Consider the following 27241-nt stretch of genomic DNA (forward strand, 5'->3'; position numbering starts at 1 on the left):
CTCGTTTCCTGACTGCTGTGGGATTTTTCCCCCACGTCGTCGTTTGAGGTCTTGGGCGCAAAATCCCTCTCCAATGGTTTTGACCTTTCCAATGTTTAACTGAATGAAATCTGCCAATTAAGGCAGCGGAGGGGTTGAGCAAAGTTGTGGTCAGATACATTGTACTGGTTCTTCCTCCCCCATTACTGGGACCTGACATCATGTGATGGATAATATTACCGAGTGTCAACATGCCACCATCACGGTGGCACAGTGGTTAGCACTTCTGCCTTACAGCACCAGGGACCCGGGTTTGAATCCGACCTCGGGTGACTGTCCGTGTGGAGTTTTCACATTCTCCCCATGTCCGCGTGGGTTTCCTCTGGATGCTCCGGTTTCGTCCCACAGTTGAAAGATGTGCAGGTTAGGTGGATTGGCCATGCTAAATTGCCCTTAGGGTGGGGTTGCAGCAATAGGAAGTGGGGTTGGGCACAGGTAGGGTGGTCTTTAAAAAGGTCTGTGCAAATTCAACAGGCCGAATGGCCTCCTTCTGCATTGTAGGGATTTTATGATTCTATGATATGAGAAAAAGTGTAGGGGCAGAGGAGAAACCGGACTGGAGAGGCTCTAACATGGAGTTGCAGGAAATACCTGAATAGATTTGTGAACCACCCACACATTCAAGGACTGGGGAGTAAAGGGAGGTCAGAGATGAGCTGGTAGATTACAAGGCCTTAAGGTTTTATGAGGAGGATTTGCTGACAGCAGAGTTAAAAGCAAGGGAGATGGTGGACTGAATCTTCTTGAGATGCCACAATTCTGGCCACCAGGGGCCACAAAAAGGAAGCAACCTCACTTCAGCCGACAGCGGATGATGGGACATCATGTTGCCAGCGGCAGTCAATTTAGAGGCCTCCACCGTGGCTGCTGAACAATGAAAAACAGTGTACCACCCCCAGGATTTGCTGGCCCAGTCTGGGGGCTAGCACTTCAGCAGTGCCACCATTAATTGTGGCCATGGCTGAGGCTGATAGAAGACCTCAATGGTCAAGTTCCCTTAAAGAGAGCTCTGGTAGGTTGAGGGAGCTGATCGAGGGAGGTGGGGTGTGGTTGTGGAGGCAATTGTTGTTGCCATGGATCCACCACTGGTGTCAGGGGCAATCATTGAGCGATGGGAGTGCCCATAAAGGAGGCCTCCTTCCATTCTGCTGCCATAGCCCACTGGGAGACCGCCAAGTTTCACCGTGCGGTCTGTCCATGCGGCACCAGGCCCTCACAATTTGGGCAAAATGGCCGCAGAGGCAGAAAGGTCACTTAAGTGGCTCAATTGGCAACTCAGTGGCCAGGCTGCCAACATGCCCACCGCTGTGCCACATTTCCAGCAACAGCAAGAAGTTGAACACCCCCCACCAATACCACCCCCCCACCATTTTGCCAGCCATCCCACCTCCCAGTCAATCACCAAAGGGCCCAACAAATTCTAGCCAGTAGCTGTGGAAAGGGAACTGTTTGCAATATCAACTGGCATGAGACCAGGAAGAGACATTGGGTAGTCAGCAGTTTCATTGCCGTTTCATGGACCAGATTAGCTTGAGAAAGGAGAAAAACTGAGGTTTATTCAAGTCTTGGTCTAGTCTAGTTTGGTCTAGTCGTGTACTGTAGGCCACAGTTTATTCTATTTAAAGACTGAACAGTTGACAACTAGATTTATAAATGAACAATCATATTGCAACAAATTTTTATTTAGATATCTTGAATGAAATAGGTAAATATGAAAGTTATATTTTTGTACATTTGAAGGATTCATATGGGCTTTTCTCCACACACAAAATGTATTATTTTGGGCAGAAACATTTGCTTGCTAATAGTCCTTGGTTTGCTAAGTTTGAGTGTCAGGTCATTTTCTTGCACAGGGAGTTGTGACATTTCTTATAACTTCATGCATTTTCTTCAAAATCACTGCCCATCCTTCCTGCCCCAAAACTCAAAAGCTACAAAAATATAGCATTTCTACAGTACAGCTCTTATGTCAAGATGCTAAGAATATCTGGCTACAATGTCTGGTGCAATAATTCCTTCAGGATTTGATGCCCACAGCTAAAACTGAACATGCTTATAAAATTAGAACAGATTGGTAAATGGAAAAGTATAATTCAGATAAAGATTATGAAAAGGTCACCTCAATGATTTAGATCTTTTTCAAAGAACACCTGAATACGTTAGTGTAAATTGGTTTGTATAAAATGCTTAAAATTTAAATCCCTAAATATACAAATGAATGACTGTCACAAAACATTTTGATTGAAATAATTCATACAATTTGCTTATTTTGGGCAACACACTCTAGATAAATACATTAATATAGGCAGTGTTGCTCATTGAAAGAAAGACTTGCACTTACATTACACCTTTCATCACCTCAGTACATTGTAAAGTGCTTTGCCATCAATTAAACACTTTAGAAGTGTGGTCACTGTGGTAATATAAGAAATGTGGCAGACAATTTGCACCCAGCAAACTCCCACAAATAGTAATGGGATATTGACCAGTGGTCAGCTGTGAAACTAACCGCAATGTTTATAAACATCAAATGTTGATTGACAGCTCCTGGACCACTTCAAACTGAGTAAAGTGCCTTTAGTTTCACAGCTGACCACTCCAAAGTCATTCATCCATGAAGGGAGATGAATGGAAAGCATTTGGTGGGGGGGGGGGGGGGGAGGGGTCTCTTTATTTAGGGGGGGGCTCTGGGGGTGGGTGGGTCACCCCAGTCCTGGAGGGAGGGGGGGTGACCCAAAAATCCTGGCAAGGCTGAATTGCGCTGTGGGGTCGAGGGCTGAATAACGTTGTGGGGGGAGAGGGGACCAACCGCGGGACCTAGGGAATCTCTCGCAATCCTCATCATGCAAAAATCTGCAAAGCTATGGATTGGGAATCACTTCTTGATTTCTGATCCCAGCGGGAGTGCAAATCAAGTGGAATATTGCTCCGGAGGGAGAACATAGGGCTGGATTCTCCGTTTCTACGGCTAAGTGCCGACGCTGGCATGGGAACCGTGGTGTTTCATGACTGACAAATCGGCGGGAACTCCTCATCGATTCCGGTACCAGTGAGGGGCTAGCACAGGCCAACTGAAACTCCCGCCTCCCGCGCTGAAAACGGCCGGGTCCCGCATGCACAAGGCTGACGACCTGCAGTGGCCGTGCCATACAACATGGCATTGGTTATGCACGGACCCAACCCAGCATCCGTGACCCCAGAGCCCACCCCCTGGACACCCCTCACCAGTCCCCCCCCAGCACTCGTAGAAGCCTCCCCGTCCAGCGGCACGGATCCTGGCCGAATGTGGCCACAGCCGCCACATCGGGTTCGTGATTTGTGTGACCACACGTGGTCCGTGCCGTCGGAACTCAGCCCATCGAGGGCGGAGCATCGCATGAGGCACCAATGGCATTGTGACTGCGCCGCGCATCTCGATGATGCCGTGTCTGTAGGGGCGGAGCGTGGCTGACCTGTGTCAAAGGGGCGCCGGCCACGATTTCTGGCATCAGAGCCCATTCTCCGATCGATCGCCGAACACGATTTTGGCGCAGACAATGGAGAACCCCGCCTATAGTCTCCCAAATAAATGGCGAATCCTGCCGTAGAAACCCAGTTTTTGTGAGCTTGATTGCAGGATAAATATTAGCAAGAACTGCTAGGAGTTATTCCCTACTCCCCTTCAAAATACTGCCATACAATCTTTCACATGCACCTGAGGAGGCAGTCGGGGACTATGTTTAAAATTTCACTCAAAAAACGGCACCTCCAACAATGTAATACTCCATCAATACTACAGTGGAGTGTCAGCCTTGATAGTGGAAGTCAACTTGAACCCACAACATTTTCACTCAAAGGCAAGATACCCACTGAGCTGCAAGGACAAACTTGTGCTTACATGGCATTGTTTACCAAATTCTCTAAAGTGTTGCATGATAATTTTTGTCAGGGGCATTAGGCGCAATTCAGGGGCCCAAAGTTAAAGTCCGGTTTTGGGCACGTTTGGCAGGGAGGTTTGCGATGGCCGTGTTGCCCTTATTCAACGGCACTTAGTGCCAGAAATGAGCCCCCATGAGATTCTCGACGTTACTGGCTCTCTCGCCCACTGATTTTCCTGACTCGCGCCTCAGCTTCTCGCTGATAACATCTTCCCCCGCGGAGGTTGGTGGACGGGTAGCAGTGTCAGCAGTGCCGCCTGGGAGGCAGTGGCAGTGACTGTCAGTACATGCAGCATGATAAGGAGGGCCACTGACTAATGACGAAGGAGACCAATGACCTCCAATGAGCTGCAAGAGTAATTCACCACCTCTCTCCTGCCTATCACCCCTCAAATTCCCCAAACCCGCTCCTCCACCTTCGCACCCTCCCAACTCATCCACCTCTTCACTACCTACCTGCCATCGTACCCACCCGATCATCTGTCACCCTTCCCAGCCGCCACCTTGACGCCCTAACCATCTGCCAACCAACCCATCTACGACTCTACCCAGATGTTACCTGGCCTACCTGCCACCCTAATCCCTTATGCACTTGTTTTTTTTCCATAGCTTTTCAGAGAAGCTTTGTGGCATTTAAACTCTTACCAGAATCTGGCAGCTGGTGCCATAAAAAGTGGGCCCCACATGTCTTTCCCCGATAATCCGGAACAAAGCAGTTCCAATTCAGGTATGCTCTGCACTTCTGAAGAAACCGGGACTGGAGGTTCCAGTCAGAACTGTGGAGCTTCAGCGTGGCACAGAAAACGATGATGGCCACTCTTCGGAGATTCAGCCCATTCGTGTTCAATAAAGAATATTAGCCGTTAAACATGAAAAGCAATTTTAAAAATCAGACACTAAAGAAGTAATGTTCTGCCGATGGGCACCTTGCCTGCTGGTAGCACAGTGGTTAGCACTGTTGCTTCACAGCGCCAGGGTCCCAGGTTGGATTCCTGGCTTGGGCCACTGTCTGCATGTTCTCCCCGTGTCTGCGTGGGTTTCCTCCGGGTGCCCCGGTTTCCTCCCACAAGTCCCGAAAGATGTGCTTGGTAGGTGAATTGGACATTCTGAATTCCCCCTCAGTGTACCCGGACAGGTGCCATAGTGTGGCGAATGGAGGCTTTTCATTGTAACTTCATTGTCGTGTTCATATAAGCCTACTTGTGACACTAATAAAGATTATTATTATTATTGGGAATTAATGGATGATTTTGCATCCCACCATTTTAAAAGACCTAAATGTTCCATCTAAGAAGTTCTCTTATGGGATCACTAAAGATCACATCATAATTTCTGCATCAGATTGTCTAAATTCTAAGCAAGATTATTTTATGCAAATTTTTTCTCAGATTCAATTAATCAGCAAATTACTAGCCGTTTTCAAACAAGGCACCAAGTGTTGAATTCTTATAAGAAAATAAAGCAAGCAGCTCGATCACTTAGTAAATGTATTACCCAGTATGGAATTGAAGTCATACAGATTCGGCAGATTCCAAATTAGATGCCTGACTTGTGCTCAGTCAGTTGCTCACAATAGTATTTGTCTCAGCTTTAATTACCCTGGGCGGAGGAGCTGGGAAAGAAATCAAGATCCCACTTCTGTACCATCTCGTCATCCCATTGGAGAGTATATAGGCAACTACATGACTTGGCTGGGAGCAGCATTGTGTACAGCTGTGATAACCCCTGTGTTGGACAGCCAGTGTTTTAAAGGAGAAACAAACTGAAGAAATATTTAAGAAAGAAAATGTGAGTGAATTATGAAATGTGGGAAGGAGAAAACATTTTATGTCACATCTTCATACAAGTAAAGCCAGTGTAAGCCAAGGAATTTCCATATTTTGACCGGATCTGTACCTCTCACAGTTTCCATGAAGCTTTGAAACAATCTCACAAAGGCACCAGTTAACCTTCACATTGCCAGATAAAGTCTTAAATGACAGACGGAACTTGATTTTTGGAGTCACCAGAAAGGTTTCTTTTTACAGCAGCCATCCATCGACATTACTACCAGTGATTTATTTTTGAAATCTCACCAATATTTTATGATTAAAATCAATGGGACATGTTTACATGGGGTTAATGTGCAAAAATTCCGAGTGCAGCAGAAAGCTGACTCCAACTCACTGATTTATAAATTTTAGTGAGGTGCCATGAGGATTATCCGATGCAGGCTGGCATTTTTGAGGTTGGAAGCCAAATTCTTAACCAGATTTGCCGATAGAACTATGCTCATTCCAGTTTTCCTAATGTCAGGAAACCCAAGGGCTGCAGCAGGAACAGTCTTGGAGAGAAGGTAGGTTCCTCCACAACATTCTTTGTGGGTCAGGAGAAGCAAGTCTGCTTCATTCCAGACACTTAAAACTCTGCTACTATTGGATTTTGACCCTCTTCCTTACAAATCATCCTAACTACCACATTGGATCCTACCCTGGCCTGAGATTAGGCATTACTTGGGATTAGATCGCTCCTCCAAGATAAGGCATTGGGTCTGATTCTGGGATCAGACTTTCCATTATTATCCCTTCCCTCCTCCCTGGAATCAGACTCCCCATATTGGGATCATTGACCCCATGCTTGAGGATCAGACCTACCAGATCCTACAGTGGTCTCTGTTGCAAAGGGGAGGAGTAAAATGTGTGGGAATGCAATAGTGATAGGGGATTCAATTGGAAGGGGAACAGATAAGTATTTCTGTGTCTGAAAATGAGGATTTTGGATTCCTGGGACAATGTGACCAGTTCTGATAGAGGTGGGTCCAGTACAAACTGGACGGGTTATCTTGGGCAGGATCGGAACTGATGGCCTGGGGCGCGTATTTGCTCATGTGGTTGGGGAGGGAATCACTTGGGCCGGGAATATGGGGATTGGAGGGGGTTGGAATATAAGAGTAGGGAAGTCTTGCTGCAACTGTACAAGGTACTGGTGAGACCACATCTGGAATATGTGAGCAGTTTTGCCCCCCTTATTTAAGGAAATATATTACTTAATTGGAGAAGTTTTAGAGAGGTTTCACTTGTATGATCCCCGGAATGGAGGGATTGTCTTATGAGCAAAGATTGAACAGGCTGAGACTCGACTCATTGGAATTTAGAAGAATGAGTGGTGATCTAATTGACATGTATAGAATGCCTGACAGGGTAAATGCTGAGAAGATGTTTCCCCTCGTGGGAGTGTCTCAAACCAGAGGGCATAGTCTCAGAATAAAGGTGTGCCAATTTAAGACTGAGATGAAGAGGAACCTTTCTCTCAGAAGGTTGTGAGTCATTGCCAAAGAGAACTGCGGGGGCAGAGTCCTTGTGTATTTTTAATGCTGAGATAGATAGATTCTTGATGAGTAAGGGAATCAAGGGTTACAGGGCAAGGGCAGGAAAGTGAATGTGAGGAATGTTGGATCAGCCGTGATCCTATTGAATGGCAGAACAGCCTCGAGGGTTCAATGGCCTACTCCTGTTCTTATTGTCTCCTCTGGAGTGTTCCCCACCTGCCTGGAGGTCAAGCATGACAGGCACATGGGAAAAGCACCATGGCATGTTCGCCTCTATTTCACACCATCCTGACTTGGAACTATAATACCATTATACTGTCATTGGGTCCAAATCCTGGAACTCTTTTCCTAACAACACAGTGGGTGTACCTGCAACCTGTGGACAACAGCAGCTCACCAGTTACACATCTCAAAGGCAGTACTGAATGGGTTAAAATTTTTGGCCTCGTCAGTAACGCCCTTATCTCCATAAGTGAATAAAAAATAAAATGAGGCAAACAGGAGGGGGACCTGTTATGGTGAAAGGTCGCACAATAGAGTGGAACTACAAAATTTGGCAACTGCATATCAATAGTAAGGGGAAGGGAGGAGGTTGTTTTGTTCTGATACCTCCCCTTTGATTCCAATCATTCTCCCCATAGCCAATGACTAAGGACTGGTGTAGAAATTTTTAAAATGATGCCTTTCTTCTGGTGGCCACATTCACCTGTGCATAGGTTGGTCGGTCTCAAGTTGCACGGCATTCCTCCCTGCAGAGGTCCAGATTGAGTTAGTATAGCAGGAACTCCTGGTATTGGGAGCCCTCCTCCACCCCCAGTCCTGAATTCAATTTGTCTTGTAAGCGGTCTGTGGACATACTGCCTCTGACAAGGAACACTGAATTTTTTAATGCCATTTTCTGGGGTGTTCCACCAGTATCCCACCTGAATGAGAGCCGCAGACTGGTGGAAGGCACCTGCCTTGGTTTTTAGGTCTGATTAATGTATTTAATCTTGCTGCTGTCTCCTTTGTATCTCTTTGGCTCTTAACCAAAGCTGGCAAAGCTTACTCATTATGAGGAGTGCTCTCTAATTTTCAATTAAAAAAGCAATCCTGGTACATCTTACTTACTGCAAATCAGCCATTTGCAATGTTATAGCCTTGAGATATCTGAACTATGCTGGCAGGATTGGGGAAACGTGCACTCTCTCATACATTCTCTGAATTTGTCCACATGTCCGACATTATTGGGCAATAATTTTGGTGGCTCTTGCATCACAATTCAACACATTGTATTGCTTGTTGCGACCTCTAGTTGAGATTTTAGAGTACATTTCATTCATTTCCATCACTGCCTTACCAAATACGAAGCTGGTTCATCCACCTGGTTTAGAAAATAATTCAGTCTGAAAGAAATGTATTCTTCAAAGGCTATTTTAGGGCATTTTCCTCACAGAGGTAACCGTTTCCTTGCTCCTGTCATTAGAATTCCGGTAGAAATACTCATTGCAAGACTTTCAAATGGCTTTGTGATTAGGTCTGCATTGGCTCCTACTCACTGATGTACTGCATTTAAAATTCTCATCTTCAACTTTACCTCTGCAAATGCTCCAGAATCAATCTGCATTCCACACCCTTCATCTTCCAACTATTGCCTTCTGTACATGCCACCCTCATTTCATCCTATTGTCTGTGGCGGTGCTGTCATTCCCCTAGACTTTGGGGAATTCTCTGAAATTCCCTTTACAATTCCTCCATCTTGCTACCTCTATTCACTTATAAATCATCTCCAAGCCTTTTGTGAGTCCTGAACTTTGTTTTCTAGCTCAGTGCCCCCATTCCTCTAGAACTCCTGAAAGACATTTGGAAAATGTTATACATATTGGATGAGATTTAACCATCGCATTGCGCCTGGACCAGAGCTGGGCATGTCGAGTAAGTAGCGGGAAAGGCCAAAATCGGGATTCGCACCGAGAGTGAAAGAGTTTGCAATTCATCCGATGCAGAGTTCTGGATTTCGCCCCAAAATGATGAGCTATCATTAACCCTCATTTACATTCATTTTGATCTCATTAGTGAACTGAAGTTGAATACAACAGCCTTCTGGGAATTACCCGGCTCCCCAGCGAGAAATCATGAGGGCGGCATTTAGTGCTCCCTTTCAAAAATGTGAAGCTGGTGCAATGTCTGCTGAGGGGAAGTGAGGTGGGTAACAATTTCCCTTTTCCGACTTGTAGCTCAAGGGCATCCCAGTACTCAGGGGAGGGCGGGGGGGAACTCTTCAGGGGGGTTGCGCTTGTCAGGGCCTGAAGTGTTCGAGGTCAGAGGTTGCTGCTGGGCCTGGGGGGGAGGGGCTTTGCATCAGTGAAGTCTTCAAGCCATCTTTAAATATTGTGGAGACCCAAAACAAGGGTAAGCTGCAGCCTGTCTGTCCTACAAAACACTTGCAGGACAGAGCCCTACTGTGGCTTATCTCATGAAAGTCAATTTCACTGTCTTGAATGTGAACAGCCTCTCGCTTCACAGCTGAATGTTTTTTCAACTGGGGAATTAACCTTGTTAGTTGTGAGAGCACTTCGCAGCTGCAGCTTTGTGTTGAGTGCTTGCTGCTGCTTGTGGCTACAGGTGCCAGGAGGCTGCTGTTGCTGTTTCCTTCCTTTTCTGTAGCCAGAAAGGACAATTTTTTCTGATCTGGAACACCGGGCTCAGGGGGACGTATGAGTCCAGAAGCCAATTCGCTTTGATGAAAGAAGAAGCTGCGCGTTATTGATCCAAATGGGCCACCTGATGATGCTGTTGATGAAATGCTTTCACAGATTTCGATTGGGCCACGTGGGAGGGCTTGCAAAGCTGCAGCTCCTGGACAGAGGATGGCACTGATACGTGGGACAAGTTACACAATGAATGACAGATTATTTCTGTGACGGAGTTCTGGACATGATAACACATTCTCAGGCTTACCCTTCTTTATGTTGAGGAACCTGCGAGAGGTCATACTGTGGGCGCGATTCTTCCAAAACATTTCGAAGTTAATTTGTGGCGGTGTTTTCAGGAAGTTTCCCGACAGTTCTGCCGGCAAGTTCCCCACCGCTATTCAATGACACTTAGTGAATTTTTGGGCCCTGGGGAGTTTCGCACTGGCTTAGTCCACATTTAGGGCGTGATTCTCCAGAAAAATTTCTAAGTTCATTTCTGGCGGGTTTTTCAGGGAGTTTCCTGTCGGCTCTGCCAGCGAGTTCCCTACCGCTATTCAATGACATTTTGTCACTTTTTGGGGCCCTGGGGAGTTTCTCTCCAGTTTGGCCGCACTTAAGAGTTTCTTTTGACACTGGGGAGCTGAGCACAGAGATCGGCCGCCATTTTGAAAGGGTGCCTGGATCACTAAGTGAGCTTGTTCCCCCACCATTGGGAAATGTCACTCTCCACACACAGGGACACTACCCCACAGCCCCCAAGTGAGGACACCCCGCTATGGGGTCCTTGGGGGTCTCCCTTCTTTAGGCCCCCTCTACAACACACCCTCCCTTCCAGAACCCTCACCCGTCACCCCACAACCTTCCAGAGGCCCCTACTTACCTGCTCTGTACTCCCCCACCCTTCAAACCCCACCTTCACCCTCATTTCATGTGAATAGCCTCCCTTGGCCCCTGACCCTTGGCTGCCACCCAGGCACCCTTGCACTGCCACCCTTGGTCCCACGCAGTGCTTCAGCCAGTTTGGCAGTGCCACCTGGGCACCTTGGCAGTGCCCAGGCGCCAGCTGGGCACTGCCAAAGTTCTCACGTTCCAGGGGAAGGGCCACCCTGCACTGACCCTGATCACCCGAGAGTCACCGATGGCCGGGTGCTGTTCCGCCTAGTCCACGTTGGTGTGAACCAGCACTGATTGACGCCCGGCCGCAGCCTCCCTGGGGAGGCCGGAGAATCGAGGGAGGCTAGTGGATCAGGGGAAGGTAGGTCATAAGTAGGACTTGGGTGAATCCCGCGAGGTGCGGAGGTTGTCGGGAGGTCCGCTGGAGGCCTCTTCCAGGATTATCCGGCAGCGTTGTGCCCTTGCTTCAGCACAACACGGGAAGAGAATTTCACCGTGTGTTTGGTTTTCTTTGTGAAAATATGCTGATATAGCTTTGTCTTGGTACCAATATGGAACGGTGATGTTTCCTTAACCCAAAGAGAAAAAATGCTGGAAAATCTCAACAGATATGACAGCATCTGTAAGGAGAGAAAAGAGCTAACGTTTCGAGTCCAGATGACCCTTTGTCAAAGGGGATATTTCCTTGTTGTTTAATGGTTATTGTGATATGTGGAATGTTACATAGTTTCAAATCTTTGTTACTGTTGACCATTTAATAAATAAATTATTATCAACTCTCAAGTGTCTCCTCAAGGGCATATATGCCAGTCTCAAAATGATCAGTGCACTGCATGTCAAGCATACGTTGAAGCCTGAACAGTTTGCCTGAACGCTAGGAGCATCAGCACTATAGAGGCAGCTGCCAACAATCAAACACTATTGATCAGGGATTCACCACTGGGGTCCTCTTGCGACCAAAGGGTAAGTGGATCGGGGAGGGCACCTGAGCACGGTCTCTCCTGGCAGAGGTCTGGGGTCTAGGGGTGAGTGCGCAGAGCAAGGTTTGCCAGCACAACTAGCTTACCAGATGGCACTTTGGGAGAAGACGGCACATGTAAGGGTGTGAGAGTCTTGGTGGATTTGAGTGTCCCAGAATGGAAGCCCAAACTTATTGTTGGTCTATCTCCTTCTCCAATTCCTTACATATACCAAAATGGTTGCTGGAGTTGTTCCCGCAGGGGCTACCCTCGTGTTGTTGATGGCATCCAGACAGCCAGACGCCGGAGAACGATGCAGCCGCGAGGCGGGCTGGAGACGGCAGGCCATATGCAGGGGGCTGCTGCACATCCTGAAGGTTTGGCCGATCATCAGGCTGAGGAGGGACCCAGAAGGGGAGTCCGGCAACAGCCGAAAATATACAGGCATCGTTGGTCATTCAATGAGATGACGGACAGCTGCAGAAAACTCCACCTCAGGAAAGAGAGCTCGAGGCACCGGGTCCACGTCCTCACGGACATCGCATCCCGTGAAGGAGGAGGACACTTCTTCCTGGTGGCTGTGAAGGTTACCACTGCCCTCAACCTTTGTGCCACGGGTACATTCGAGGGTTCGAGCGAGGACCTGTGCGGCATTTCACAATCTGCAGCCCAAGGTGCATCCGGGAGGTCACGGATGCCCTGTAAGCTTCGGCATCAAACTTTATCACCTTTGAGCTGGACCATGCCCACCAAGATGCCTGGGCTGAAGGATTGTCCGCCATCGCCGGATACCTCAGATCCAGGGGGCAATCGATGGCACACATGTTGCCCTGCGTGCACCGGGGTATCAAGGAGTGCCTTTTATTAACAGGAAGGGGTTCGACTCCCTGAATGTTCAGATTGTGTGTGACCACCACCTCAGAATCATGCATGTGTGTGCCCACTACCCATGAAGTGTGCATGACAGCTGCATCCAGGGGAACTCGGAGAACCCAGATGTCTTCGAGGGCCTTCCCGGATGATGGATTGGCTCTTGGGGGTCAAGGGATATCCTTGAGGTCATGGCTGATGATGTCAGAGCAGAGGCCTGAAACTGAGGCGGAGACCTGTTATAATGAGGATCATGTCACCACCCGTGCTGTCACTGGCCGGTACAACAGACTGCTGAAAATGCGGTTCCCATTCCTGGACTGCTCTGGTGGTGCAGTGCAATACGTCGCCCAGAAGGTGGTGGTCTGCTGTGTCTTCCAGAACCGGGCACAGCAGCGGAACGACATGCTGCAGGAGGAGGAGGAGGGGCAGGAGGCCTCGTCTGATGAGGAGGATATCCAGGAGGACCTGGAGGATAAGCCCATGGAGGAGCTGGAGGATGAAGGACAGGTGGCATAAAGGGTCCGACACACCCAGTGGTCGAGGGAGGTACTCATCGTCTTTAGATTCTCATAGAATGAGGCTTCCCATTACCCCCTTCCCCCATTTCCCTCCTTCACTCCCATTTCCCTCCTTCGCCACATTTCCTTGCCCACCCCACCTTTATTTCCCTCCATCCCCCAATCCCTCCTTCCCACTCCCCAATTCCTTTCTTCCCCCATTTACCTCCTTTCCCCAATTCCTCCTTCCCCCTCCCCCACATTTCCCTCCTTCCCCCAAAATCCATCCCTCTGCCCCATTTCCCTTCTTCATCCAAACCCTCCTTCTCCCTGCCCCACCAATCCCTCATTCCCCCAATTTCCCTCCTTGCCCCCATTCCCCACACCTTCATCATGCTGCTCCCACCGCTAGCACCCTCTCCCCACTGTCCAAGGGTCTGTGTAACATCACTCCAGGGTGTTGGACCTGTATCGGCACGATCAGCGGGTCAATCTTCAAGGCAGGAGAGTGATGATAGCCCGCTGAGAGGAAAGCTCTGGTGCCCCTCTGTTTCTGCAAACGTCTGACCCCTGCTCCCACCCATCATCTGAATCAGGTCTGTATCTGGGGCTTTTGATCTTGGACCACTGTGCCTGGGGGAACAGGGGTTGGGGGGAGCGGAGGGCAACAGGGGAAGTGGGTATGGGCTGGCTTCACATGTATCAGGTGGTACATGATTTAATAGTGAACATTTTACATTTCCATTCCCCCTGGCTACAGACAAGAACCCCCAGTGCTCTCTCAGTGTTCCTCACTCTTCTTGACCTTTCGTGGTCTAGTGCTACGTCTAGATGTGTCTGCTACTTTCTGCGTCCTGAGGCCTTTGATGCCCTTGGCAGACATCCTCTGGCGGGCCCGGAGCTGAAGGGCTCCAGATGACATCTCGGTGCCACAGGCATTGCCGTGCCACCTTTCTGCCCGCTACCCTTGTAATGTGCCGACGTCAGGAGGGGGGGATTCGGAGGACTTGAACACCGCTGTGGTCTCGTTGGTGGCAGACACCGGTTGGCCTACAGCACTTCCTCCTCCCTGAGGGTGCATGTAGGTCTCTGGGGGATTCCATAGGATGGAGGGGCAGCTGGAATGAGCTCCAGAGGTCTCTGTGTCATCTGGCTCTGCCAGTTGTGGAGGATCCCCATTGTCTGCACCAATGTGTTGATGCCCTCAGTGATGCTCCTCAGTGACTGGGCCATGCTCTGGTGTGCCTTGGTAGTGTTCACTTGTGTCTGGGACATGTCACTCAGTGCCTGGGACATGATGTCAAGGCCCTCAGCCATGGTCGCCACAGACTGAGCCATGCCTTGGGCACAACCATTCAAGACGCGGACATCGTGCTCCAAGTTTTCCACAGCGGTCGCCACCCTAGCAGTTTTGGCTTTGATGTTACGCATTGTCGGCACCACCTCCTGTGCCCAAAGACTTTGGGACTCCTCCAATTGGCTGTGCAGTTGCTGGAATGTTGCTGACATTCCCTCCTGACTGTCACGGCTGTGTCCTATCATCTGCATCAGCTCTGGGAGAACCTTGGCCAGAGGGTCGGCATCTGACTGGGATCTAGCTGATTCCTGGGATTCAGCATACCTCCGACTGCTGACTCCCTTGGATGTTCTTGCCTCCACCTGATTTACATCAGCAACTGTATGGTGCTCGCCAGATAGTGCCTGCACAGCCTATCCATTAACGTTGTCCACCGAGGGGTTATCCTTGGTCTAGCCCACAATCTCCAGGACCTGTTCCTCATAGGGAGTGAGGTCTTGGATCTCTGGCATCCTGCCCTTGCGTCTTCACCTTTCCCGTTTATTGTGGGCTATCTTCTCCTGCGAGGACAAAAAGAGGGCATTGTGACCCGCATGCTTTATGGGTCAGGGGGATCTATAGCAGGTGGTATGTGTGGGCACCACACCTGTATATGAAGGGGTTGTGCTGGTTGGTGCCAGGGGGTGCTGAGGAACAAGCACAAAGATCCGATGTGGGGAGGTTACGAGGTGTCAGCCAGTGAATTTTCGGGGTCTGTGTTCGGGAATTTTGGGGGTGGCAGGCCGAACTGATGCCAGGAGAGAGATGGTAAGATACCCTTCCAGTTTGGTGGAGGTTGGTGGTCTTCTTCCGACATTGTACGGCGGTCCTTCTGGTCTTGCTGCCTGTACTGACAGCCGCTGCCACTGCCTCCCAGGTGATAGTGGTGACCCTGCTGCTGGTCCTCTGCCCACTTGGGAGAACAGGGTGATCTGCCTCTCACACGAGAGGCCTGGCCAGGTCAGCATCGCCCAAGCGAGGAGCAGGTCTGCCCACTCTGCCATGCTTGTGTGTTGACTGGGAGTGAGTGGTGAGGGAGCTTTTAAAAGCAGCTCTCTCTTGTTAGCAACGAGAAGCTGATACGTGTGTCCGGTTAATCAGATGGCAAGACAGCCAGTTATGGCAAGAATCTTGTGGGGGCTCATTTTTGGCAATAAGTACCATTGAATACGGGCTGCGACCTCGCCAATGTGGCCGTCGAGAAACACCCCGCCAAACGTGCCCAAAATGACACTTCGAAATGTTTCCGTTGAACTGTGCCCTAAGTAGGCAAGTTCAGTTCCATAGCATTAGGGCCTTTTATGACCTCAGAAGTTCTGTAATACTTTCAAAATTAGATATTCCCTCATCGTATTTTGTCTAATCCTCCTGCACCATTTACTCACATTTACGCTTACATGGAGCGCTTGCTTGTTTCTGGATTCTGCTGGCCTTGGTCTAATGTACTGGGCACCAGTCCCTCATTGCTGACCTGATCCAATTATTCTGTTAAGTTCTCAATAATTTGATTTGTTCTTGTTGCTTGTTCCATTACCTGTTATTCCTTACATGCACTTATTGTACTTGATGTGGTTGTTCTACTTAAATATTTTCATCCAAAATATCAAAGTCATAAAATTAAGTGACTTCTGATTCATCGCATCCCATTCAGACCCTGCCTCTTGATAGCCATTGATCTTCCTCCCAACATTTGCTGGGATGTTTTAAGTAAATGCGGTTGCTATTTCATTTCAGTTTTATTTACTCCTTGTAAGTCATACGTGGATCAAAGTAAAGTCCACCTCAACTACGAGCGTCATTTAGAGGAATGGAGATCACACAACAATGGTGCCAGTTGTGAATTGTCATGGAGGCACACACAATTTCCTCATAATTCAACTCAGAAATTTAAAGATGGTCATACCTTTAGGTAGCGATGGACGGGTGACAGCACTGACTTTGAAATCAGGTACAGGTAGTCTCCTTTTTCAGTTTGGGGCCTGTGGGGTGCTGACGTTTCAGCATAGAGTCTGCCGCAAATGTGTTTTGCAGGTATCTAAAACCCACTCTTTGCTGAATGGATAAATTAAATTGTCTTTTCACTCACTGTAAATTCAATTTATTAAATATTATTTGGTGCGCAATTCAGGGATGGAGATCACAGCAGGCATGTTAATATAGAATCGTGGGTGAAACAACCAGATAATACATCTATAATGTATTCTGAAATTGTACTGTGTCATTTCAAATGGATCCTGTCAAAATATCTATTGCTGTTCTTGCTGAAAACAATCAACCCAAAAGCAGAGAGCGAGGTTAGTTCAGTTTGAACTGTCAAAATGTGAAAAAAAAATTATTCAAAATTCCTTTTTCCAAATGAAATAACACGACATTCATTCCAAATAGAATATGCCAATACAAGCTGTCTGAGGATAATTCCTCCACTCCTAGAGTCATTGTCACTGGTGCTATTAATAAGGAAATTAATTAAAGGTCACCATCACAACATGGATGGAGTTTAAGCCTCGACTGAATGATAACTTAACTTGCCTGCTCTTTCACCTCAGATGCATGAATCATTAGAGGTCAGTAAGGCACCTATTAAATGTTCTCATCTCCCGAGTTATTGTAGAAGCAGTTGAAACAGACAAAAGGAGAAAAGAAAAAGGGGGAATATGCTTTTGGGAATTTTTAAACAATTTTCCCACTGGAAAAAGTTACTTTTACATCCTGTGCTTGCATGAAAAAAAAGTGCGTCTGCTTGAAAAAAAGGTCACAGGCTTTACTCATTTGACAAATGCCGATTAAAGTCTTTTACCCCTCAGTCCTATTCATTTCTCCAGTACTATTTTTTTTACTAATACTAACTTTGTTAAGCTCCTTATGTTTGCTATATATAGAACGCTTCATTAATTTGTACAGGGGCCATGCTAATCATCTCTGCATCGTTTGACTCTTAGTGTATGTGCTGACAAAGCAAGCTGTGTCCAACAAGTCAATATGATGTGTCACGTATGTGAGTGAAGACAGCAGATTTGGCGCCCAAACATGCAGTGCACAGGCCCACTGGTATGTGGACATGCGCTGGCAATCAGGAACTAAACTCCCAGCTATGGGTGAATAACTCTGCTGCCTCTGGACACCTTGGGAGAGTTGAAGGTTAAGGGAGTAATCCCTGACAAAAAATCTGGAGTGTAGCCCAATGATGTACTGATACCTTAATATGTCATGGAGAGGGATAGGAACAGACAGTATGGGAAGGTATTTCATTGGGGGAGGGGAAATTATACTGCCATTAGACAGGAACTGAGGAGCATAAAGTGGGAACAATTGTTCTTGGGGAACTGGGCAACAGTAATGTGGGGGTTGTTTAAGGAGCACTTGCTGCAAGTGCTGGATAGTTTTGTCCCACTGAGACGAGGAAGGAATGGTAAGGTCAAGGAGCCTTGGATGATAAGAGAAGTGGAGCTTCTAGTCAAGAGGAAGAAGGAAGCTTACGTGAAGGTTGAGAAAGCAAGGATCTGGCACGGCTCTAGAGGGCTACAAGGTAGCCAGGAAGGAACTCAAAAATGGACTGAGGAGAGCTAGAAGGGGGCATGAAAAAGCCCTGGCGGGAAGGATTAGGGAAAACCACAAGGCATTCTACACTTATGTGGGAAATAAGAGGATGATCAGAGTGAGAGTAGGGCCGATCAGGGATAGTGGAGGGAACTTGCGCCTAGAGTCTGAGGAAGTAGGGGAGGCCCTAAATGAATATTTAGCTTCAGTATTCACTAGAGAGAGGGACCTTGTTGCTCATGAGAACAGTGTGAACCAGGTTAATAGACTCAAACAGGTTGATATCAAGAAGGTGGATATGCTGGAAATTTTGAAAAGTATCAGAATAGATAAGTCCCCTGGGCCTGACGGGATATACCCAAGGTTACTACGGGAAGCGAGGGAGGAGATTGCTGCGCCATTGGCGATGATCTTTGCGTCCTCACTCTCCACTGGAGTAGTACCGGGTGATTGGAGGGAGGTGAATGTTGTTCCCCTGTTCAAGAAAGGGCATAGGGAAATCCCTGGGAATTACAGACCCATCAGTCTTACGTCTGTGGTGAGCAAAATATTGGAAAGGATTCTGAGAGATAAGATTTATGATTATTTAGAAAAACATAGTTTGATTAAAGATAGTCAGCATGGCTTTGTGAGGGGCAGGTCATGCCTCACAAGCCTCATTGAATTCTTTGAGGATGTGACAAAACACATTGATGAAGGTCGGGCAGTGGATCTGGTATATATGGATTTCAGTAAGGCATTTGATAAGGTTCCCCATGGTAGGCTAATTCAGAAAGTTAGGGGGCATAGGATACAGGTAAATTTGGCTGTCTGGATACAGAATTGGCTGGCTGAAAGAAGACAGAGAGTGGTAGTGGATGGGAAGTATTCCGCCTGGAGGTCGGTGACCAGTGGTGTCCTGCAAGGATCTCTTCTGGGACCTCTGCTCTTTGTGGTTTTTATAAATGACTTGGATTAGGAAGTGGAAGGGTGGGTTAGTAAGTTTGCCGATGACACAAAGGTTGGGGGAGTTGTAGATAGTGTTGAGGGATGTTGCAGGTTGCAACAGGACTTGATAGGATGCAGAGCTGGTCATAATATACACCAGTATATTATGGTGCAGACACACACACACACACACTGATGGACATGCAGTTGGACCAATCAGCATACACACCGCAGCCAATCACCAGTGAGAGCACACGCACTATAAAGACAGGGGACAGGAGAGTTCCCGCTCATTCTAGTAGCAGCCAGCTCGGAGCACAGAGCTCACAGCCTGCAACACAGACATTCACCATGTGCTGAGTGCATCACCTGGTTAGGACTAGGCAAGGGTCAACAGTTAAAGCTGGCATTGCATTTACCCACAGTTCAAGTATGTTAATATAGTTAACCTTATAATAAAATAGCGTTGCACCACTTCAATTGTTGGTGACCTGTTTGTGATCCAAAACACCCAACACATCATGATACCAGGAGTGAACTGGTTCAGTCCAGATAGCCATACTTCAATGTACAGTGACAACCAGCAACGATACCCAGGCAAGATGTTCAAGATCCGGGTTCCGCAGCAGCTCCAGTGCCACGGCAATCTCCGCGAAAACTGGCAGGCATTCAGGCAAAAGTTTGAAATCTTCCTGCTGGCAGCTAAACTAGAAGACCTGGCCGATCCTGAAAAAACAGAGCTTCTCCTCACCATCGCCGGTGCCAGAGCAGAGCAATCTTTTAAAAATTCAAGTTCTCCAAGGGGCAAAACAGGAGCGACTTCCAGGCAGTCCTGGACAAATTCGGCAAATACTGTGAGGAAAACACACTCCAACCAGCAAGAAAAGGTAAGAGAAGCGCCAGTGCTCACCTCGAGGCCGAAATCCCGGAGCAGAGAACGATTTTGGTCGGCGGCCATCTTGGTAAAGGAACTGCAGTTGCGAGACGCCGCGCATGCGCAATCACGAAAACGGCCATCAGTAAAGGAACCGCGATCTGCGCATGTGCAAACGCCTCCTACTTGCTACGTCACGCGCGTCATGACGTCAGAGTCCCCGGACCACGCCCATTTAAAGGGGAAACGTCCCAAATCAAAGAGAAAATCTTCTAAAGCTGTAAAACAAACTTTCTTCACCTGGAATGACAGCACAATGCCTCAAATTGAACCAGGAAATGAAATAAACCTCCGAAGAACCCTGCAACAAGCAGTTACCTACACCCAAACCGAGTCCGATTCCAACTTCCCGGAGATCAGTGACACCGAGGACCCGAGGGAGCCTTTTCGAGTCGCTGTTATAACAAAGAACAGGCTGTCCCCGAATCAAAGCCACCAGCCGCTGTCGGTGCACAGCATTGATCCAGACGACGAGTGGTGTGCCACCCTGACGGTCAACCGATCCCAGATACGATTCCGCCTGGACACTGGTGCTTCCGCTAATCTCCTAGCGTGGTCAGCCTTTCAGACCCTTGGGGTTAAACCAACCATTCTTCCGTCGACCTGCCAACTAGTGGATTACAATGGCAACGTCATTCCTGCTACCGGTTCATGCCAACTCGAAGTGACGCACAACTCGCAAAAAGCCATCCTTCCCTTCGAGTTCGTGGGTTCCTCGAAGGACTCTCTGCTAGGCGCACAGGCGTGCAAACTCCTAAACCTCGTTCAACGAGTACAATCTCTCTCTCCAGAGGACACGTCTGCCTTCCAGGATGCGGAGTTCAGGGCGCAACTCAATGCCATCATCGACCAGCACCGCGACGTTTTTGAAGGCATGGGCACGCTTCCATACACTTACAAAATCCCGCTCAAACAAGACGCCACACCTGTGTTTCATGCACCTCATAGAGTCCCAGCACCCCTCAATGACCGCCTCAAGCAGCAGCTGCAGGATCTCCAGGACCAAGGAGTGCTCTCCAGAGTGACGGAACCAACTGACTGGGTCAGTTCTATGGTGTGCGTAAAGAAGCCTTCCAGCGAGCTCCGGATCTGCATTGACCCAAAGGATCTGAATCGCAAGATAATGAGGGAGCATTACCTTATTCCCAAGCGCGAGGAGATCACGTGCGAGATGGCTCGAGCCAACATCTTCACCAAACTTGACGCCTCGAAAGGATTCTGGCAAATTCAACTAGACAGGTCCAGCAGAAAGCTGTGTACCTTTAATACCCCATTTAGCAGATACTGCTACAACAGGATGCCGTTTGGGATTATATCGGCATCAGAAGTATTCCACCGGATCATGGAGCAAATGATGGAGGGCATTGAGGGTGTGCGCGTCTATGTTGACAAAATCATCATTTGGTCCACCACCCCACAGGAGCATATCAGTCACCTCCTGCGTGTTGTCAAACGAATACGGGACCAAGTCCTTCACCTCAACAGAGCCAAATGTTCCTTCGGCCAGATGGAACTCAAGTTCCGAGAGGACCACATCTCCCGGTTGGGTGTGAGGCTGGATGCGGACAAGGTGGCAGCCATCACGGCCATGCAGAAGCCAGCGGATAAGAAGGCGGTCCTCCAATTTCTGGGCATGGTCAACTTCATAGATTATCATAGAATTTACAGTGCAGAAGGAGGCCATTCGGCCCATCGAGTCTGCACCGGCTCTTGGAAAGAGCACCCTACCCAAGATCAACACCTTTATCCTATCCCCATAACCCAGTAACCCCACCCAACACTAAGGGCAATTTTGGACGCAAAGGGCAATTTATCATGGCCAATCCACCTAACCTGCACATCTTTGGACTGTGGGAGGAAACCTGAGCAAACCCACGCAAACACGGGGAGGATGTGCAGACTCCGCACAGACAGTGACCCACGCCGGAATCGAACCTGGGACCGTGGAGCTGTGAAGCAATTGTGCTATCCACAATGCTACCGTGCTGCCCCTTCTTGGTGAAGTTCATCCCCAACCTCGCCTCCCATACCACAGCTCTCCGGATCCTGGTCAGGAAGATGACAGACTTCCAATGGCTTCCTGCCCACGAGTGTGAATGGGAGGAGCTTAAGACCAAGCTTACCACGGCCCCGTATTGGCATTTCTTGATCCCACGAAGGAAACAAAAATGTCAACGGATGCCAGCCAATCCGGCATTGGGGCAGTGCTCCTGCAACGCAATGAGGCCTCATCATGGGCCCCCGTTGCATATGCGTCATGTGCCATGACCCCCACGGAACAGCGCCACGTGTAGATTGAAAAGGAGTGCCTGGGCCTGTTGACTGGGGTCGACAAATTTTATGATTACGTGTACGGCCTCCCCCAATTCACTGTCGAGACCGACCATCGCCTGCTGGTCGACATCATACAAAAAGACCTGAATGATATGACCCCCTCGCCTCCAGCGCATTCTGCTTAAACTCCGGCGGTACGATTTCCAGCTCCTATACATCCCCGGGCAAGGACTTGATCATAGCCGACGCTCTGTCCAGGGCAGTCAACACCCCGTGTGACCCAGAGGGGTTCGTCTGCCAGGTTGAAGCCCATGTGACCTTCATGGCCTCCAATCTGCCGGCCACGGATGAAAGCCTAATTCAAATTTGCCGCAAGACTGCGGCAGACCCCCTACTACAGCGTGTCATGCGCCACATGACAGACGGGTGGCTCAAGGGCCAATGCCCACAGTTCTACAATATCAGAGACAATCTGGCAGCAGTCGATGGTGTCGTCCTGAAGCTGGACCGCATCGTGATCCCGCACAGCATGCGCCAGCTCGTTTTGGAACAGCTACACGAGGGCCATCTTGGCGTGGAGAAGTGCCGACGGAGGGCCCGAGAGGGTATATACTGGCCTGGCATCAATGAGGACATCGCCAACACAGTGCTCAACTGCCCCACCTGTCAGCGGTTCCAGCCGGCCCAAACACGTGAGACCCTACAGCCCCATGAGTTGGTCACGTCCCCTTGGTCTAAGGTAGGCGTTGACCTGTTCCATGCGCTCGGCAGGGACTATGTTCTGATTGTTAGACTATTTTTCGAACTACCCGGAGGTCGTACGCCTGCACGACATCACATCATCGGCGGTCATCCGTGCCTGCAAGGAGACCTTTGCTCGTCACGACATCCCACTCACTGTGATGTTGGACAATTGCCTCTGCTTCGCGAGCCAGGAATGGTCCAACTTTGCCAGCAGATACAACTTTGTGCATGTGACATCCAGACCCCTGCACCCCCAATCCAATGGCAAAGCGGAAAAGGGCGTCCACATAGTCAAACGGCTCCTCTGCAAGGCTGCCGATGCAGGATCCGACTTCTACCTCACCTTGCTGGCCTATCGTTCGGCCCCACTCTCCACTGGCCTCTCACCAGCCCAGCTGCTCATGGGTCGCACCCTCAGGACCACGGTGCCGTCCATTCACGTCCCAGACCTCGACCACGTTCCGGTCCTTCAGCGGATGCAACAGTCTCGTGCACAACACAAGGCGGCGCTTGACGCTCGGGTAACTGATCTCCCTGCTCTGGCGCCGGATGACAACGTCCGCCTCCATCTTCCGGAGGGTGGCTGGTCTGCAACTGCTGTGGTTCTTCGGCAGGTGTCTCCCCGTTCGTTCCTGGTTCATCTGCCAGATAGTTCCATTCACCACCGCAATCGGTGTGCCCTTTGTCTCGTTCCACGCTCGCTACGTGATCCTCCACCGGTGCCATGCCCTCCTGTTGTCCCCAACCTGGACGATGTGGAGATTCCGAATACTCTGCATCCTCCTCACTCTGCCGTGGCCCAGCCCGTTCCTCAGCCGGTGGCTCCTGACCCACCCTTGAGGCGGTCAACCAGAATTTGTCGCCCACCTCAAAGACTTGACTTATGAGTTTTACAATGTTGGACTCTTTGATCTGTTCTGTTATCTGTTTCATCATTCCAGTAGTTTGTATATAATGTTCATTTCATTGTTGGTGTGACACACTATTTCTCTGCACCAGGCACCTTCCCGTGTAAATAGATTAGCCTCATGTACATAGTCATGTAAATAACACGCACACACATAGTCAGGTACATTCACTACACAATATTTATTGTCACGCAGGCACATGTTCTTTAATAAAAGGGGGATGTCATAATATACACCAGTATATTATGGTGCAGACACACACACACACACTGATGGACATGCAGTGGGACCAATCAGCATACACAACACCGCAGCCAATCACCAGTGAGAGCACACGCACTATAAAGACAGGGGACAGGAGAATTCCCGCTCATTCTAGTAGCAGCCAGCTCGGAGCACAGAGCTCACAGCCTGCATCACAGACATTCACCATGTGCTGAGTGCATCATCTGGTTAGGACTAGGCAAGGGTCAATAGTTAAAGCTGGTATTGTATTTACCCACAGTTCAAGTATGTTAATATAATTAACCTTATAATAAAATAGAGTTGCACCACTTCAAGTGTTGGTGACACTGTTTGTGATAGAACACCCAACACATCAGAGCTGGCCTGAGAAGTGGCAGATGGAGTTGAACCTTGATAAATGTGAATTGATTCATTTTGGAAGGTGAAATTTGAATGCTGAATACAGGGTTAAAGGCAGGATTCTTGGAAGTGTGGAGGAACAGAGGGATCTTGGCATCCACGTACATAGGTCCCTCAAAGTTGCCACCCAGGTTGATAGGGTTGTTGAGAAGGCATATGGTGAGTTGGCTTTCATTAACAGGGAGATTGAGTTTAAGAGCCATGAGGTTTTGCTGCAGCTTTATAAAACCCTAGTTAGACAGCACTTGGAATATTGTATCCAGTTCTGGTCGCCTCATTATAGGAAGGATGTGGATGCTTTAGAGAGGGTACAGAGGAGATTTACCAGGATGCTGCCTGGACTGGAGGGGATGTCTTATGACGAAAGGTTGAGAGAGCTAGGGCTTTTCTCACTGGAGCGAAGAAGGCAGAGAGGTGATTTGATAGAGGTGTACAAGGTGATGAGAGGCATGGATAGAGTGGATAGCCAAAGACTTTCCCCAGGGCGGAAATGGCTGTCACAAGGGCACATAATTTTAAGGTGATTGGAGGAAGGTATAGGGGAGACGTCAGAGGTAGGTTCTTTACACAGAGAGTGGTGGCTGTGTGGAATGCACTGCCAGCAGAGGTGGTGCAGTCAGAGTCATTAGGGACATTTAAGCAACTCTTAGACAGGCACATGGACAGCAGTAAATTGAAGGGGTGTAGGTTAGGTTGATCTTAGATTAGGATAAATGGTCGGCACACCTTGTGGACTGAAGGGCCTGTACTGTGCTGTACTGTTCTATGTTCTATGTCAACTCTCTGAAAACTCCTGCACCCAAGCCAGTGTCAAACATAGTGCTTTGCATTACCTTGTACTCAAGCAGCGAGGTTGACAGGGGACCCTTATGTTTTTGGCAGCCTACTATGTTATTCTCTAAGTCTGAATAAAGATTGTAGACTTCCAGTTAAGACAAATACTTTATTCAATGGGTTTGTTCTGTTTCCAGAGCTTAACTAGACATAATACAGTCAAGAGGTATGACCAGCGAAGCTAAGGTAAGTTGCCTATGCTGAGCTGTCTCTGTCTGCTGCTGCTCCCTAGCCCTGTGCTTCTGAAAGAGGCGGATCCTGCCTTGGGCTCGACCCTTTATACCCGTCTCTGATGCTGCCCTCTAGTGATGCTGTGGCTGTTACATCTGTGCTGCAGTCCCTGGTGTATGTGCAGATGTATGTACAGATCACTGCACCTACGTCTCCATAAAGATTGCCCTGGCTTGCGCTCTGGAGAGAACAGAATGTCCCACTGGTCAACCACCACCCACCTCAAGTTGGGCAGCCCCAGATCTAGTAAGGTTCTGACCTATCTCTAAGGTGACAGTCCTGAGCTCAATGGGGTTGCTCGGTACGATAACAGAGCTAGGTTGATGTCGGAACGTGACTCGGCTGCTTTGCAGATGAGTCGTTTAATGATTTGGACACCTTTTTCCCCAGTTCCATTTGATTGCGGGTAGCGATTCTGTGTCGCGCCGTTGTCTGACCTCAACATTTTCCTGTGTTTGTGGTATTGATTCTGTATGTCATCGTTCGTGAAAGCTGTTTTGCTTGTTTGTTCTGGAGCAGATGTGAATTTATGAGATCTCTTTATCATGCCATGGCTTGTTTGTAGTCTTGTCATTGTTTTGCAGTGTGCTGTGGCATTGTCCTTCACGTGCAGAGTTGTACCATGTTGTGCAGGTCATTGTTTCATTGTTGTTGTTTTTGTTGTTTCTGTCTTGGTTGTTTTCGTTGACGTTCTTGTTGTTGTCGTTCTTTTTGTCACGCTTGTTGATTCTGTTTTCGTTGTTTTAGCTTAAATTCATGTTCTTTTTCTTGTTGTGCATGTTGTTTCTGGGATGCTTCTTGTTGCTTTTGTCGTTCTTGTTGCGCTGCATGTTGTTTTTGTTGTTGCTGTTGTTGTTCTTGTTTCTGCTGTGCTTCTTGCGGTTTTTGTTGTTCTTGTTGCGCTCAATGAGTGTGCCGTGTGGATGATTTGAGTCACTGTCACAGCTATTGGTGTCAGTGTCCTTTGTGGTATCTTCTTGAGAATTGTGAGAATGATCTGATGTTGCATTGATGTTGGTGACATCAGTCATTTGTGGTGGATTCAATTCCTCTTCTTTGCTTATTTGGTACTCCTCTTCTAGAGTCATTTCTGGTTCACTTGAATTATCATTGATTTCTTGGTGCTCCTCTTTTGGAGTCATTTCAGGTTCATTTAAATCATCATTGCTCTCTTTGTGCTCCTCTTCTGGAGTCAAAATCTTCACGATTTCTATTGACGTGGTCTCTCTGGACTCTTGGTGCTCCTTTTCTGGAATCAAAATCTTCACGATTTCTATTGACGTGGTCTCTCTGGACTCTTGGTGCTCCTCCTCTGGAGTCAAAATCTTCAGGATTTCTATTGACGTGGTCTCTCTGGACTCTTGGTGCTCCTCTTCTGGAGTCAAAATCTTCAGGATTTCTATTGACGTGGTCCCTCTGGACTCATGGGTGGCCGTCCTCTGATTATTGAGTGCTTCTGTGCAGACGAGCTGAGATACCTCAGTCTCGCTGTGATCCTACACATCCTGTATGGGAATTGTGATTTCTTCGTCACTTGTCTCACATACAGTGGGTAGACATTCAGTGTCTTCTTCTGGTGGCTCAAATAAACTTGATAGATCTTCATGGTCTTGTACATGCATGGCGTTCGCTTTGGAGTGTTTGCTTCCTTCCATTTTTGACTCTGTCACCGAGCTGTCTGTGGAGGCTTGCATCACTCTCTTTGTGGAG

The 27241-nt window shown here is 48.4% G+C and overlaps 1 protein-coding gene and 1 pseudogene across 2 annotated transcripts in view; both read right to left on the reverse strand.

Moving 5' to 3' along the window:
• The window catches only part of LOC140426939 (pro-neuregulin-2, membrane-bound isoform-like), a 1113957-nt gene that overhangs the window by 711008 nt on the left and 375708 nt on the right, over positions 1-27241 (reverse strand). The gene's annotated exons all lie outside the window — the stretch shown is intronic.
• Positions 17367-17456, reverse strand: LOC140427521 (U6 spliceosomal RNA; annotated as a pseudogene).

This window comes from Scyliorhinus torazame, chromosome 7 (assembly GCF_047496885.1).
Source record: "Scyliorhinus torazame isolate Kashiwa2021f chromosome 7, sScyTor2.1, whole genome shotgun sequence".
NCBI lineage: Eukaryota > Metazoa > Chordata > Chondrichthyes > Carcharhiniformes > Scyliorhinidae > Scyliorhinus > Scyliorhinus torazame.